Source organism: Bubalus bubalis, chromosome 7 (genome assembly GCF_019923935.1).
Source record: "Bubalus bubalis isolate 160015118507 breed Murrah chromosome 7, NDDB_SH_1, whole genome shotgun sequence".
In the NCBI taxonomy this organism is placed as follows: domain Eukaryota; kingdom Metazoa; phylum Chordata; class Mammalia; order Artiodactyla; family Bovidae; genus Bubalus; species Bubalus bubalis.
Window position 1 is genome coordinate 7,128,284 of NC_059163.1, and position 15,857 is coordinate 7,144,140.

At 45.5% G+C, this 15,857-nt stretch overlaps 1 protein-coding gene across 4 annotated transcripts in view; it reads right to left on the minus strand.

Moving 5' to 3' along the window:
• The window catches only part of C1QTNF7 (C1q and TNF related 7), a 135,049-nt gene that overhangs the window by 66,565 nt on the left and 52,627 nt on the right, over window positions 1-15,857 (minus strand). Inside the window, exon 1 of one of the 4 annotated variants that reach the window (XM_006054938.4) lies at window positions 11,899-12,699. The exons of the other annotated variants lie outside the window; for them this stretch is intronic. The gene's annotated coding sequence lies outside the window, so the exon portion shown is untranslated. Of the gene's footprint in view, window positions 1-11,898; window positions 12,700-15,857 lie in introns of those variants that run through there. 4 annotated transcript variants of the gene reach the window in all.

Here is a 15,857-nt window from a genome sequence, read left to right on the forward strand (position 1 = left end):
TCCTGGGAAGTCTACTGAGCGCCAGAGCAGGGATGACGTCATCTCTCTAGCCTGGCCACCCGACAGTCCATTTTCAGAACAATGGTCCTAGTGGTCTTGGAACTAAAGTCCGAACCTGTTAGCACTCTCTGTCATCCCTCAGGATGAAGCTCAAAGCCCTAGGTCTGAGATGCTCTGGCCCTCCACTCCCTTCTGACCTCATGTGTCTACCTCATGTGCTGCTTTCCAGTCACCTGGCATCCTCCTGTTCCTGCAACAAGCTAAGCATCCTCAGTCCTGCCTCCTCTCCTGCTCATTACAGCCCAGCCCAGGTGCTGGTGTGGCTCATTCCTCTGCCTTCAAGTCTCAGCTCAGATGGTGGCTTTCCATGGCCCCAGCTTCTCTGACCCATCTGTCTAAACAGCACACCTGCCCTCTCTGGCTTCACTTTCTTCTTCATGGTCCCCATCACTTGTGGCACACACACACACACACACACACACCTGTGTTTTCTTTGTCTATCCTTCAGATGGGCTCTGCCAGGAGGGAGTTTGTTTTCATCACAGCTCTGTCCCAAGTGCCTAGAATAGTGCCAGCCTTTTATGGATTCTGAATCCTGTTTCCCTATGACTTGAGCGGTTTTGTGGTAACCAAAAGTCCTAACAGGCAAGCCAAGTGTCAGCTGCTCAGTCGGGTCTGACTCTTTGCAACCCCATGGACTGTAGCCCACCAGGCTCCTCTGTCCACGGGATTTCCCAGGCAAGAATGCTGGAGTGGGTGGCCATTGCTTTTTCCAGGGGATCTTCCTGACCCAGGGATTGAACCCGGGTCTCCTGCATTGTGGGTAGATTCTTTACCATCTGAGTTACCACAGAAGCTAACAGGCAAGCCAAAGAGACCAGTAATTAGTTACATGAGATGAAAGAGGGGCTTCTCTGGTGGCTCAGTGATGGGAGGGTGGAGGGTCCACTTGCCAATACAGGGGACATGGGTTCAAACTCTGATCCGGAAAGATTCCACGTGCCACAGAGCGACTAAGCCCATGCCTCACAACTACTGAGCCTGTGCTCTAGAGCCTGGAGGAACGCAACTACTGAGACTGTGAGCCTCAGCTACTGAAGCCCGAGGGCCCGGCGAGCCCGTGTTTCCGCAACAAGAGAATCCGCCATAATGAGACGCCCGCGCCCTGCAACTAGAGAGCAGCCCCCGCTCACCGCGAGCGGAGGAAGCCATCACGGCACAAACAGGCAGCACAGCCAAAAACAAATTAAACAAAAATTCTAAAAAGAGATGAAAGAGAGGGCAATAGAGAAGGAAGAAGAGAGAGGGAGGGAGAGACAGAAGGAGACTGAGATGGATGAACAGAGAGAGACAAAGACAGAGCTTGAGCAAATCACTGCTCAAGAAACCCGAAACTCCTTCCCTTGTTCTCAAGAGAGAATTCTCCTGGGATTTCTGAAACCCTGGCTGAATCTAGACCTGGTTCACTCTTGTCTGTGCTCTTCCCATCATAATGCGGGTGAGGGGAGGGCGGGCCAGGAAAGGAGAAGCCAGAGCTCCCAGCAGAAGCCACCGCCTGCTCCATTTCTTCCACCAGCTGCCCCTCAAGTCTGAGCACAAAACTTCCCCAAACTGACCCTTACGATTTTAAATAATCCAAGGGAGACAGTCTAAATCTGAAACGTTTGGGAGCGAAGGACCTGATCCGGCTCGGGAAAGCTGATGCTTATTAAGATCTTCAAAGGCCAAACAGGCGAACAGCCCGTGTTTTAAATTATCTCCCTCTCGTTTGTCATGTCGGCAGCAATTTCCACAGCACTAAAACCCAAAGCTCCTAGAGAGCACGTCTCCTCCTGCACGCACCTCTTTGCTGGAGAAGTTCCAGAACATTCTCCAGACTCATGGGTCACGGAGAGAATACGTGTGGTCACAGGGCCTCTCTGACACAGGCTGCACTTGGGCCAAGTTATTTCCAAAACTGAGCTGAGTTTAGAGAGGTCTTTTTAGCTCAGAGTTTAAAATAAAAGTTTCGGGAAGGTTCATGTGTTTCGCTTAAAATGTAAAATATATGGGTGGTGTCGTGGTGGCTATTTTTACACGAGGCCTTTTGAAGACAAACATTTGCTATCAATTTCAACCTGCCAAGCGGAAAGAAGGGAATATAATTTTTTTCTAGTGCTTACTTACTCTCTTACAATAACTTGTCTGGATGCTTGCAATACACACTTAACCAGCTCACTGTCCTGATCTTAAGCAATGTTCTCAGTTCCAACCTTCTAGAGAAGAACAAAGAGCATCATCATGATTCCTTCAATTTCCCTCCTATCCTTAACTTGGGCTTCACTGGTAGCTCAGTGGTAAAGAATCTACCTGCAATGCAGGAGACCAAGATTTGATCCGTGAGTCAGGAAGATCCCCTGGAGAAGGGCATGGCAAGCCACTCCAGTATTCTTGCTGGGAAAATCCCATGCACAGAGAAGCTTGGTGGTCTACAGTCCACGGGGTCACAAAGAGTCAGACATGACTGACGTGACTACGCACACGCGCGCACACACACACACACACACACACACACACACACACACAGGACCATCCTTAATTTACTCACATTCCCATCTATCCTCTCTTGCTTCCTGCCTGTCTCAGTGGACACAGGTGTGAGTCAGGACTCATGATTGTTCAAGCCCAAGCCTTTCCCAGTTAATCCTAAAGGAAATCAACCCTGAATGTCTATTGGAAGGACTAATGCTGAAGCTGAAGCTCCACTACTTTGGCCACCTGATGCAAGAGCCGACTCACTGGAAAAGACCCTGACGCTGGGAAAGATTGAAGGCAGGGGGAGGAGAGGGTGGCAGAGGATGAGATGGTTGGATGGCATCACTGACTCAGTGGACATAAATCTGAGCAAACTCTTGGACATAGTGAAGGACAGGGAAGCCTAGCATACTGTAGTCCATAGGGTCGCAAAGAGTCAGACACAACTTAGTGACTGAACAACAACAACAGCAAAGCCTTTCAGGGGTGGTTGTTTGAACCCACCTCTCACTTCACCTGGATGACCTTCTCTCATTCTCTTATATCTTCAACCTCCACCACTGGTTGGTTGCTCTCAGCCTGTACTAAGGCGCAAGTCTTTCTGTCCTTGAAATAACCTTGACCTGGATCCCTTGACCCACCTCTAACCACCATGCCTCTCTGTTCTTCTAAGGAAAATAAAATTTGCTGGTTAATGGCATATTGTAGACCCCAAGAGGAGATGACTTAGCAACTGAACAATACCAGAAGGGGTGAAGGAGGCAAATCTACCCTTTAGAGGTTACTCTCTGAAAGCATCTGTGTATGTCCAGCCATCCTGTGCTTAGGAGTAGGTGGTATGACTATTTCCTAACTACAACAAAATGAAGGCCCAAAATTTCCCAGATCTCCTTGTTTCTAGAGTGTTCTAGCCAAGACCAGCTAGAAATTAGAGACTGACCTAATTAAGGGTGAGAGGCTTGTGGGAGGTGTCTGCAGAAGTGTCTAAACAGGGCAAGGAACATATAAGGACAGTGGAGGGCCTCCATGGTTTCTGTTCTGGTTTTGAGGCTTTATGGACAGAGTAATAAGTGTCAGGAGGGTTTGAAAGGAGTGTTTCCAGGAAGACTTTTCAGGAGGACATTTCCAGTAGAGACTGGAGTCTTTGAGTATAAGCACAGCTACTACAGGGCCAGGGGACTGAATGTGTGGATGTGGTTCTCTCCCTGGTGAGTCGGATGGTAAAGCGTCTGCCTGTGATGCAGGAGACGTGGGTTTGATCCCTGAGTCAGGAAGATCGCCTGGAGAAGGAAATGGCAACCCACTCCAGTGCTCTCACCTGGGAAACTCCCTGGACAGTGGAGCCTGGTGGTCCACAGTCCATGAGGTCGCAGAGTAGGACATGACTGAGCAACTCAACAACAACAACCAGCACGTTGCTAGTTGATCTTCCTATCAACCAGGTGAGATAGGAGAGGCAGGCATGTTCACTTTTTTTTCCAGCTAAGAATCCAAAAAATGAGTTTAAATAGATTGATAAAAGTCACAGAATTCATATGTGAACAAGAACCCGTGGCTTTGAACTGCATTCTCTCATTTTCCCCCACCTTAAAATAGTGCAGAAATCAGATCTTGGCTGATGGCTAGATTCCGGCTCTGCAAATCTGTGAGCTCTTTTCAGTTTGTTTTGTTTCCTCTTTTTAATTTCACAGCGGTGACCATGAGGTGATAAGCTCTAATCATCCATCTTTGACTGGAAAGGTCGGAGTGACATGGGCAGATAATTAAAATGGAAAGAAAGTCAATTTAAAACCTGGCTTCCTGGGGTAAGATGAAGATAATGTATTGAAACAGCTGAACGTCTCTGTGAAGGTTTTAGTTCACATCTCGACAACACAGAACAAATTGCACAAATTCTAGGAACCATATCCCTTGGTAACAAACACTGAAGTCACTTTTTAAAAGGTCACCAAATGGCTCTATTGACTCGGTTTTGTAACATGTCACAAGCAGATGGCACTTTGAAGCAAACGAAGCAGCTTGAAAAACAAAATTGCTTAGACATTTTTGTCTGGTTTGCTAAGATAATGTGATGAAGCCCAAAATGAAAGAATCTTGGCGTGTGTTGATCGAGAAAGCCTACACACCATTCAACGGCTTTGTTCTAATTTCTTGCAATCAAAGGGTTGAGCCTTCAACTGTCAGTTCTTGGCTGAGTTGGGTTTTATAAAGGTTTTTGCACTTGCAGAATAAAAGGTGCAAAGCAAAAGAAAAGAGAATGACTATTTCTTGAATGCCTATTACCTGTCAGACTCTTTATATATTATTTAATTTAATTCTAAAGCAATCCTATGGGTAGCTGTTATTACTCTTATTTTGAATAAAAGAAATTGAGGTCCAGAGACATTCCACACTAATTATTTATTGAGCTGGGATTCAAACTTTGGTCTGACATCCAATCCACTTCTTTCCATTACTTTGTAGTACTTCAGATAGAATGCTGTACCCACCTACTTCTTATCACTTTTTTTCAAAAACTATTTTCATGCTTCCAATCAAGTACTAAAATAGATGCGGCTAAACTTTTTTTATGTAACGTAGTATCAAATTACAAACATAGTTATAGCATATTTTGACAAATACTGTAGGTTGGCTCACTTGCAACCCATCCTAATCCACTTCTCCCCTGCCTTTTTTCTACATGGAAGACTGGAAACAGTACAAACTTCCAGATCCCTTGTAGCTAGGGGTGGCAGTTTGGCCAAAAAGAGGCATATGAAAAGTCCCAGAAGAGGGTTTTCCTTCCCAAATAAAAGCCAAATTTTGACAAGAAGGCTTTTGCTTTCTTGTCTGGGATATGCACTCAATGCCTGGAGCTGCAGCAGCCATCTTGCTCTCATAAGGATGAAAGCCACATGCTAACACTGTTGAAACAGGAATATAAAAGGATCCTGGTTTCTTGGTGATGAGTGAATGTTACACCATCTTTTGATCCCCTACTTCTCAGCTTCTTCTTATGTGAGAAAAACAAACCTCTTCCATGTGAAAGAAACTGGGCTTTCTAATACTCACAAATGCAATCCTAGCAGATATACATAATAGCTAGAATTTTAAAAGACAGTCTTGCTTTCCAACAATGTTCCATTTTTATGCAACTTTGGTCCTGATTTATAGTTCTGAAGCATTGGACGTACAGGCTCAAATTAGGTAATAGATTCATTGGAATGGTGTTCATTTAGTTGGGCACAAAGTAGGAGAGAGCTGAGATCTGTCCCTAATTGTGGGGAAAGGACTAGCAGTGACTGAGTGGCTACAGTTCTTCCAGAAAGTCTAGCCATCCCTTCAGCCAAAGCAATTGGCATGGAGCAGGAGAGGGAGAGTCAGAAGTGGGGACTAAACCTGTCACCCCCATTTCTGCCTTGCAGTGATAGAGTTCATCTTCAGATGGGAAAACGAGAAGGAAACTTGGGAAATCATTTTGTTATCTTTCCACCTTGGGAGAGGACCACACTGGAGTCATACCAGATGTATATGATAACTGATCTGGTTTTAATAGACCTCCAAAGAAGACAAATCCTAGGCCTCTTCCCTCAGGAGGCCATTTCAACATTTAAAAACTTGCAGTGAATTCTGTTTGTTTTTTTTTAACTTAAATAGGATGTGTAGTGCATGTGGGAATTAAAAAGTCCTTTATCTTTCTGAACCAGAGTAGTCAAGTGGCATGCTGATTGGCTGCGGACTAAGGCAGCCCTAGATCCAAGTTGTAGTTCCACCATTTACTGGCTGATGAACTTAACTACTGTTACTCAACTACACCGCGTCTCAGAGTCTCATCTGTAACATAAGCAGAGACATAGCCATGCTACAGTAGGATCATGGCAAGGGGCTAATGCATGTGAAAGGTTGAAATATCATTTGCATTAAACATAAGTGCACAAGGAGGTGAAGGGAGGGTGGGATGAAGTGGGAGAATGGGATTGACATGTATACACAATTGTGTGTGTGCATGTGTGTGTGTGTGTGCGCGCACGTGCATGCACGCTCAGTCACTCAGTTGTCTGACTTTTTGCAACCCCGTGCACTGTAGTCTGCCAGCTCCTCTGCCCGTGGAATTTACCAGGCAAATATACTGAGTGGAATGCCATTTCCTACCCCAGAGGATTTTCCCGACCCAGGGATCAAACCCTTGTCACTTGTATCTCTGGCATTGGCAGGTGGATTCTTTATCACTAGCACCACCTGGGAAGCCCCATATACACTATTGACATTTTTAAGGTGTATAAAATAGATAGCGTTTCCCTGGTGGCTCAGTGGTAAGGAGCCCATCTGTCAGAGTAGGAGATGCCAGTTCGATCCCTGTGTCAGGAAGACCCCCTAGAGAAGGAAATGGCACCCCACTCTGGTATTCTTGCCTGGGAAATCCCATGGACAGAGGAGCCTGGCAGGCTATAGTTCATGGGGTCACAAAAGAGTCGGATAAGACTTAGTGACTAAACAACAACATAAAATAGATAGCTAATGAGAACCTACTGCATAGCTCAGGGAACTCTACTCAGTGCCCCATGGAGACCTAAATAAGGAAATCCGAAAAAGAGGGGATAAATGTACATGTATAGCTGATTCACGTTGCTGTACAGCAGAAATTAACACAGCATTATAGAATAACTATACTCCAATAAAAATTAATTTGAAAAAATGTAAGTGCACAGTATAGTTCCCTACCCCACTGCTCTCCCTATTGGACAGCAGTTCACTGCTTACCATCGTTTTAGAGCTTCAAGGAACATCACGGAGTTGACCACAACTCTCTCTGCCACAAGGGCTTTCCTGTGGCTCAGCTGGTAAAAAATCTGCCTGCAATGCGGGAGACCTGGGTTCGATTCCTGGGTTGGGAAGATCCCTTGGATAAGGGAAAGGTTACCCACTCCAGTATTCTTGCCTGGAGAATTCCATAGACTGTATAGTCCATGGGGACGCAACGAGTCGGACACGACTGAGTGACTTTCTCTCTCTCTGCCGGTTAATTAACTCCAATGTCCCAGTCTCATCCTCTTTGCTCTAATAAATATTTCAGCCTTTTGATTCTAACTTTGGATTTTCTAACATTGGACCGTGTCTTCAAAACAACTTTTAAAAATGTGTTTGCAATTTGGAGAGGTCACAATTTTATAAATTAAGTGCCAAATATCAGCATTTGAGAATTGAAAATATTGACTTGTACATTTTAACCATGAACACAAAACTCTCGTTCTAAGCTGTTGACCCATGATTGGGGTTTACTCCGTGGTGCTCACAGTAAAGTGGAGTAATTAGACAGTCATCTGGATCATTACAGCCAAGAATACTCTGGCCACAAATATTTGGCGAATTTAGAGACAAAGACTCCTCGGGTACAGGTTATCTGCACTGTGACCTTGACTTTGGATGGATGCCGTCTCAGCCCCACAGGAGGTCTGCTGCACCATTTTAAGAAAGGAAATGTTTCAGACCAGGCATTGTTTTTTAAAGCCATGCACATGACTCTTGGCTAGTAGAGCGTTGGATCAGCCAACTTCTGGCAGCTTCGCATCTTGGCTGCACTGACATATGTGCGATTTCAGACTCGAAGCCACACATGAAGTCATTGGGAAGCTACACAATTCATCCCTAAAAATCTGCCATACGGTGGTTCTTGTCTTTTCCAGCAATGTAATCCCTAGGAATTGTGATGATTTGAGCTTTAAGAAAAGAATCATTAATTAATCTTCATTCATTGAGGACCTACTCATTTATCTATGTCAGGAAAAACTTTTTGAAAAAAATCCCCCGGAGATGGAATGAAAGAATGAAATAACTGGAGTATAGTTTAGTTCAAGGACTTTTTTTTTTTTTTTCTTCATACAATTACTCATGGCATAGGATCCCAAGACAGGGAAAGGAAATGACAAAAGACACTTTCAGGACTAACAGAAGCCCCGTAGGTTTCCTCCAGCTCTGCAGTTTGTAGGTCATGAAGCCCAGACCTAACAAGTTTCAGTGACTTGTGTAGTGTCACATGGCGAGTTAGTGGCCTAACCATGGCTTTGGTGTTTTCCTTATGATTCCAGACTATGCTAACTACCACTTCCGCAGTGAGGCAATGCCTGACCACCTTAGGTGAAGAAATACCCCCATTTCTGCCCTTGCTAGTCACTCTGTCTCATGATCAGATTTTATTTTTTTCATAGCACTTTTCAGTTTCCCAAATTACATTATGATTTGTCATTCTGTTGTCTCCTCGTCTAAAGATACGGAGGCATAGGCTTAGGCTCTTGTTTACTGTTCTATCTACAATAATACTTGGCACATAGTAAGTGCTCAATAGGAGATCCAACCAGTCCATCCTAAAGGCTATCAGTCCTGGGTGTTCATTGGTAGAACTGATGCTGAAGCTGAAACTCCAATACTTTGGCCACCTGGTGAGACGAGCTGACTCATTTGAAAAGACCCTGATGCTGGGAAAGATTGAGGGCAGGAGGAGAAGGGGACGACAGAGGATGAGATGGTTGGATGGCATCACCGACCCAATGGACAGAAGTTTGGGTGGACTCCGGGAGTTGGTGATGGACAGGGAGGCCTGGCGTGCTGTGGTTCATGGGGTCGCAAAGAGTCAGACATGACTGAGTGACTGAACTGAACTGAAATGCTCAAGAAATATTTGTGGCTTGAATGGACCACAATGGAGAGGAAAGGAACCCCTGTTCGTTGAGCACCTACTATGTTGGGTTCTATGCTGAGATGTTTATGTCCGTTACACTCTTGAGAGGAGACACACCAGCGAGTCTTGGCGTTAGAAAGTGGTGAAGCCAGAATACAAAGCCAGGGATATGTCGCTCCACACCCTGAAGTTTGCCATGACCAGAAATTATTTTCAATGTTCAGTGGTTCCTGTTCTCCCATGCCCTCTGTGGCCTCTTTCTGAGGCCTCTGAAGCTCGCAGGCTGGGTTATGACATCCCCCTGTTGTTGGCTTGTATCTTTCTGTGCTGCCTTAGTCTCCAGAGGAATCGGATCTGATGATACTTGATTCAGCACAGTAAACATTCTATGTTGCTGGTTCTCTGTGTAAAGCTGATTGAATCATTTTCTCATATTATGGACACAGCTCATGCTACTCAAATATGGTGGTGAATTCCACCAAGTTGTACTGACTTGTACTGACAAAAAGCCTCCAAAGGGAAAGAAATGTATCTTCTGCTAATCATCGGAGACTGATGCAATCAGAGGGGTTGATGACAAGCAGTTCAGATGGTCACAGCTTAGAAGGTGACGTGTGCCAAGAGATGAGGAAAACACTGGGACAGAAACAAGACAGTAAATAACTCTGAAATAACATTGATTCTGACCACAGGGTGATCCATAAATTTGAATGGGGAAAAGAGTTCTCGTGTCCTTAACAGAACTTTTCACCTTCTTCAGGTGAAGTTTGTATGAGATGTGGTGATCCATTTTTGTCCAGTTTACAAAACATGTTGAGGACAGCAACTGAGCTTTGATGCACATCCAAACCCTCCAAAGAACTATTAACACAGGGACCCGGGACCTGCTTTAGTTAATAGGACCTGCTTTAGTTAATATTAACTAAAGGGCCTATTAGTTAACAGAGAGGGCCTTCTAGAGGATAACCATCACCATCCTTCACTGGGCTTCCCTGGTAGCTCAGTTGGTAAAGAATCTGCCTGCAATGCAGGAGACCTGGGTTCGATCCCTGGGTTGGGAAGATCCCCTGGAGGAGGGATGTATCTACCCCAGTATCCTTGCCTGTAGAATCCCATGGACAGAGGAGCCTGGCGGGCTACTATCCATGGGGTCACAAAGATCTGGACACAACTGAGCGACTGAACAACAACAAAACAGTAGCTTATGTATGACAGATGAAAACATTACTTCCATTAATTCTCAAGCTTCACATGAATGCTGCTAATTAATTAATCAATTAAGGTTAGTTGCTCAGTCATGCCCGACTATTTGCAACCCCATGGACCATTGCCTGCCAGGCTCTTCTGTCCATGGAATTTTCCAAGCAAGAATATGGGGGTGGGTTGCCATTCCCTTCTCCAGGGGATCTTCCTTTGATCCAGGTGTAAAACTTGGGCTCCCCACTGTCATCACCTTTATTTTGTGGACAGGACATTGAGGCACAAAGGAGTTAGGTAACTGACACTGGGTCACGCAGAGGCTAACTGGGGACAAGTTGCCAAGTGCTCTGGTTCCAAACACACCGCTTTTCACCAGAGCCACCTGCTCCACAGACCACAAGACACATGGCAAGCAGCGTGCCAAACGCATGGCAAAGGCTCAGTACATGGTTCCCCATATTTGAAGAATTTCCTTTCACATTCCAAGCGTGCAGCTTTCCATCTCACGACTCCCTGCACCACATGTGTTCCCGCAGCCATGGGGTTCTTGATGAGGGACCCTGGAAAAGGACACGAGGTCCCAGAGAAAGCCGGGGGGACTGATGGCACAGAGGTCCATCAGAACAGAGCTATTTCTTTTAAAAGAACTACATGCTGGCAATGACTTCCCAGATCTTAACCACAGTCTGATTGAAAATACTTGTAAAAGACACATGCTCTAGGGCCATGTGTTATTTATGAAACTACGTGATCCATTCATGCAAATACCATGTATACAAACCCATAGTTTTACTAACACCATCTAGATATTTACATTCGTATATTGCAATGAATGTATTATCTCCCCTACAGCCGCGTGCAGGGACAGGCACATTTGTTTAATAAAACAAATAATAATGCATTTATTATTTATTTTAGTAATAAAATAAAAGTAATAAAAGTAAATAAATCAGTACCCTTAGCCCAAAATAAATTGAGGGGGGTATAGGCTCAGTGGTAGAGCATTTGACTGCAAAAATAAATTGAGCACACAGTTTATACGGCCACAAGGCAATCTCCACAGGAGAATAAGAGTGCTAATGTTTTCTTTCTCCTGTACTCGAAAGCCTACAACACAAAGGGAACATCTTTCACTCAAATTATTTAGGCTCAGAGGTGGTGACAATTTTGTGTTCCAGGGGAGGCAATGGAGCCCCTTCCATTTGTTCCACAAGTGCGCACATGCATCTCACACTCCTCTTGTTTGTGGATCTATAACCCCGAGGGAGGGTGTCTACCCAGTCAGGGCTTTTTGCAAAATGAACCCAGCAAAGCCGGTTCTGACGACTTTTGCTTGCTTTCTTCTGTTCTGCAGGAGCAGCCCTCAGAGGAGATGTGTCATTGAGTAAGTCCGGGTCAGTAAACACCCCCTCACCCTCAGAGTAGAGCAGAGAAAGAGGAATACCCGCGCGAGCCAAAAAAGACTCATCTCTGGGAGAAAAAAGCCTACAGTTGTTCATTTCAATCACAAGAGCGGACGCTGTACTTACATCCCTCGCAAGACCTTCCGGCAGCCGGTGTCTTTGAACTCTACTGCACACAGATGCGGAGCTTTCCTGTGAAATCCTCTTCCTGTTGGCAGTGAGGAGGACGCATAGCTCTTTGGGGCTTTAAATTGATAAGTAATTTCCTGGTTTATTTCCAAAGCATCTTCCCAGACTTTGAGCAGAGGCAGGGGGAGAGAGAGACCAGCCAGCCCCACGCAACGCGGAGATGCCGCGGCCTACACAGACCTCCCAATGGTTTGACTGAGCCTGAAAGAAGGGTTTGTGAACCTCACAAACAAAAACAAATCTCCTCCTCTCTCCGTTGGCTCACTCCCCGAATCTCACTTGAGAAACAGCACAGAGGCCAGACGATATTTGCTCTACAAGTGCAAAATTCAAGTGAAACGGTGTCTCATGTTTCTTGCTGGGGAAAAACCAGGGGCACCTTTGACAGGTCTTCAGGGCAGGTGGTGACTGTTTTCTCACGAACCTCTTTAGAGATTGCTCTTGGAGACCAGGCCACCCAGCCCCTTCAGTTTACAGAGGCAGGAGATCAAGTCGAGTGGTGACAAGTCTAAATTAGGACCGCACGGGTGGTGAGGGGATGGATTGGAACCAAAGGACTTCCTGGTGGTCAAACCAGAGCTCTGTCCCCTGTTTGGAGGTGAAGACAGACACAAAGGTTTGAAATCTGGCTCTTGATGTTTACTATGAGACTCCATGGACTGTAGCCCACCAGACTCCTTTGACTATGGAATCCTCCAGGCAAGAATACTGGAGTGATTAGCGATTCACTTCTCCAGGGGATCTTCCCAACACAGGGATCAAACCTGGGTCTCCCACATTGCAGGCAGATTCTTTACCTTCAAAGCCACCATGGAGACTGGAGAATCTGCCTGGAGAATTCCATGGACAGGGGAGCCTGGCAGGCTACAGTCCACAGGGTCTTGAAGAGTAAGACACCACTGAATGACCAGTGTTTTCACTTTTTTTCCACTTTCTTGATGTTTAGCACACGTCACTGGATACTTCTGTCCTTAGTTCTTCTGTGTCTCAGTTTTCCCAGCTATAAAATGGGGATCCTAATAACAGCTCTCCCTGCTTGGTCATATGTTGGTCTGGTGAAAAGTTTTGTTCAGGTTTTTCTATAACATCTTACAGAAAAATCTGAATGAACCTTTTGGTCAACCCAGTAGTACGGTGATCACTGTGAATAAGCTTCATCAAGGAAGAAAGCAGTTACACTATATGATGGATTTTTACCAACCTGGCTCACATTACATGCTTCTCTTCTTGTGATGCTAATGTTCCACCAAAATTACTTTTTGTGCTAGAAGAAGTCATCCAGTGACTTGGAGGGAGGAGAATATAGGTTGGAAAATGGGATGGAGCATGGAGAAAACTTTTGATTCAGAAAATCAGGTCAAGATCAGACGACAAGGTGGAGCAAAGTTTAACATTTGCCGTGGAAAGGACACTGGTTCTGAAATCAGAAAAGCAGGGTCTGGCCACTGCCTCTACACTTGCCAGCCAGGGGTGGCGGTGGCGGTGGTTTAGTTGCTAAGTTATGTCTGACCCTTTTCGACCACATGGATTGTAGCCTGCCAGGCTCCTCTGTCCATGGAATTTCCCAGGCAAGAATACTGGGAGTGGGTTGCCATTTCCTTCTTGGGGGGATCTTCTCAACCCAGGGATCCAACCCACACATCCTGCTTGGCAGGCAGATTCTTTACCACCAAGCCACCCTGGAAGCCATATTAGCCAAATGGAACCTCATTTAAATATTCCAAACCATAGTTCCATCCCTGAGGACAGGATACCTCTCTGCTGTGCTCACCTCTGTAGGCTGTGGTGAGATTCAAATGAGGTCCTCACTGAGCTGCTACATGTCAGCCTGTGCAGGCTTTGAAATTGGAAAGCAGTGTTTGCCAGCGTCCAACACAGCACTTTACAGAGAACACCTTGACAATGGTGTGGTCCCACAGTCACATCCCATTCATCTGTGGGATCAGTTCACACTTCTTAGTGCCTGGGATCCCGGCCCTTGACTTTTTGTTTTTCTCCTTTTAGGGAGCATATTTCTCCTTTCCCCCCATCGTCCCATCTCTTGATGCTTGTCTCCCCATGCTGGCCACTACTTGTTTCCTTCAAGTCTAAGTGTCTTTCCATTTCACATGCAACAGTAAGAGTAAAAACAAGGAGAAAACATTTCTGCTCAACCACATAGGAAAGCCTCATCTGTAGTCTTGACCCAGATCGGGTCTTTGTTTTGGAAGTCATCATAGCCAAATGCCAAATGAACTGAGGCTTCCCTTGTGGCTCAGCTGGTAAAGAATCTGCCTGCAATGCGGGAGACCTGGGTTTGATCCCTGGGTTTGGAAGATCCCCTGGAGACAGGAAAGGCTACCCACTCCAGTATTCTGGCCTGGAGAATCCCATGAACATACAGTCATGGGGTTGAAAAGAGTCGGACACGACTGAGCGACCTTTACTTTCATGTTTGCCTTTGAAAATGCTCAAGCCTGAAGCCAGCTCAGGTTCAATGGCTACACTCCCTTCTTTCACCCTTTCATAAATCCATTCATTGGATGTCACTGCAGTTATGATTTGCACTTGATATCTGTTAAGAGCAAGTTTCTAATGGAGACTTGTTTTAGTTGGCTTTGGCTGCCATAACAAAATTTCATAGGCTAGTGGCTTCGACAACAGAATTTAAAACTATTTTCTTTATTAATTTATTTTTGGCTCTACTGGGTTTTCGTTGCTGTGTGCTGGCTTTCTCTAGTTGTGACAAGCATGGCCTACTCTCTAGGTGCAATGCACGGGCTTCGCATTGAGGTGGCTTCTCTTGTTACAGAGCCTGGGCTCTAAGTGTACTGGCTTCGGCCGCTGTGGTGCTCAAGCTTAGTTGCTCTGAGGCCTTTGGGATCTTTCCAGTCTAGGGATCAAACCTGTGTCCCCTGCATTGGCAGGTGGACTCTTAACCTCTGGACTACATGGGAAGTCCAGCAGCTGACAATGTCAATAGACAATTGACATTCCAGCTCAAGAGGCTGGAAACTTGAGATCAAGGTGCCTGCATGGTCAGGTTCTCATGGGAACCCAACCGTAGCTGAAGATGGCTGCCTCTTCCTGGGTCTGCTCACAAAGGAGAAACCTTTCTCTCTCTTTCTCTTTTATAAGGCCATGGTACTTTTGGATCAGCCCCCCATCCAGCCCTTATGACCTCATTTAACCTTAATTACCCTCTAAAGACCTATCTCTAGATACACCAGATACAGCCACATTGGAGGTTAGGGCTTCAGTGTGTAAATTGCAAGGCAGCGGGTATATTCAGTGCATATGGAACCTGGAGAAAGTGAGAGAAGAGAGCGGACATTTATTGAATCCTTACTGGTGAGAAATGAAATATTTCAAGAAATAAAATATTTCCTGCCATATCAGTAAACAAGGATGTCACCATCATCAGGGGGAGCTGGTGAGCCCTGAGGGAACTCAGGAAGGAGAAGAGTACCTGCCATATGGCGACCCTCAGACTGCAGCCACTCCGAATGGTGAGCCCTGAGGAAACTCAGGATGTGAAGCTACAGGATACTGGCCCCAGATAACTGAGGTGAATATCCAAGGAATGATTTCAGTGAGCCCAGACTCCTGCATCTTCCCATACATAGAAAAGCATTAAATTCTTTAACTTGACATACCTGGTTTCAGATTAATTAAAGGTAATCTTTGGATGTTTCCAACTATTTACTCTTTGTTGCAAAACTCTTATATGTCCTAACTCCTCCCCTCACCTCCTCAGAGCAGTTTCTCAGCGCTGTCTGAAACAGTGTCTCCTGGGCTTCAGTTTTCATTTTGTCCCAAATAAAGCTTAACTTGCAACGCTCACATTGTACAAGTTTTTTTCAGCACTGGATACAGTGTCCTGCTTATTTCTATTCTCAGTCAGTCCTCACAACAAC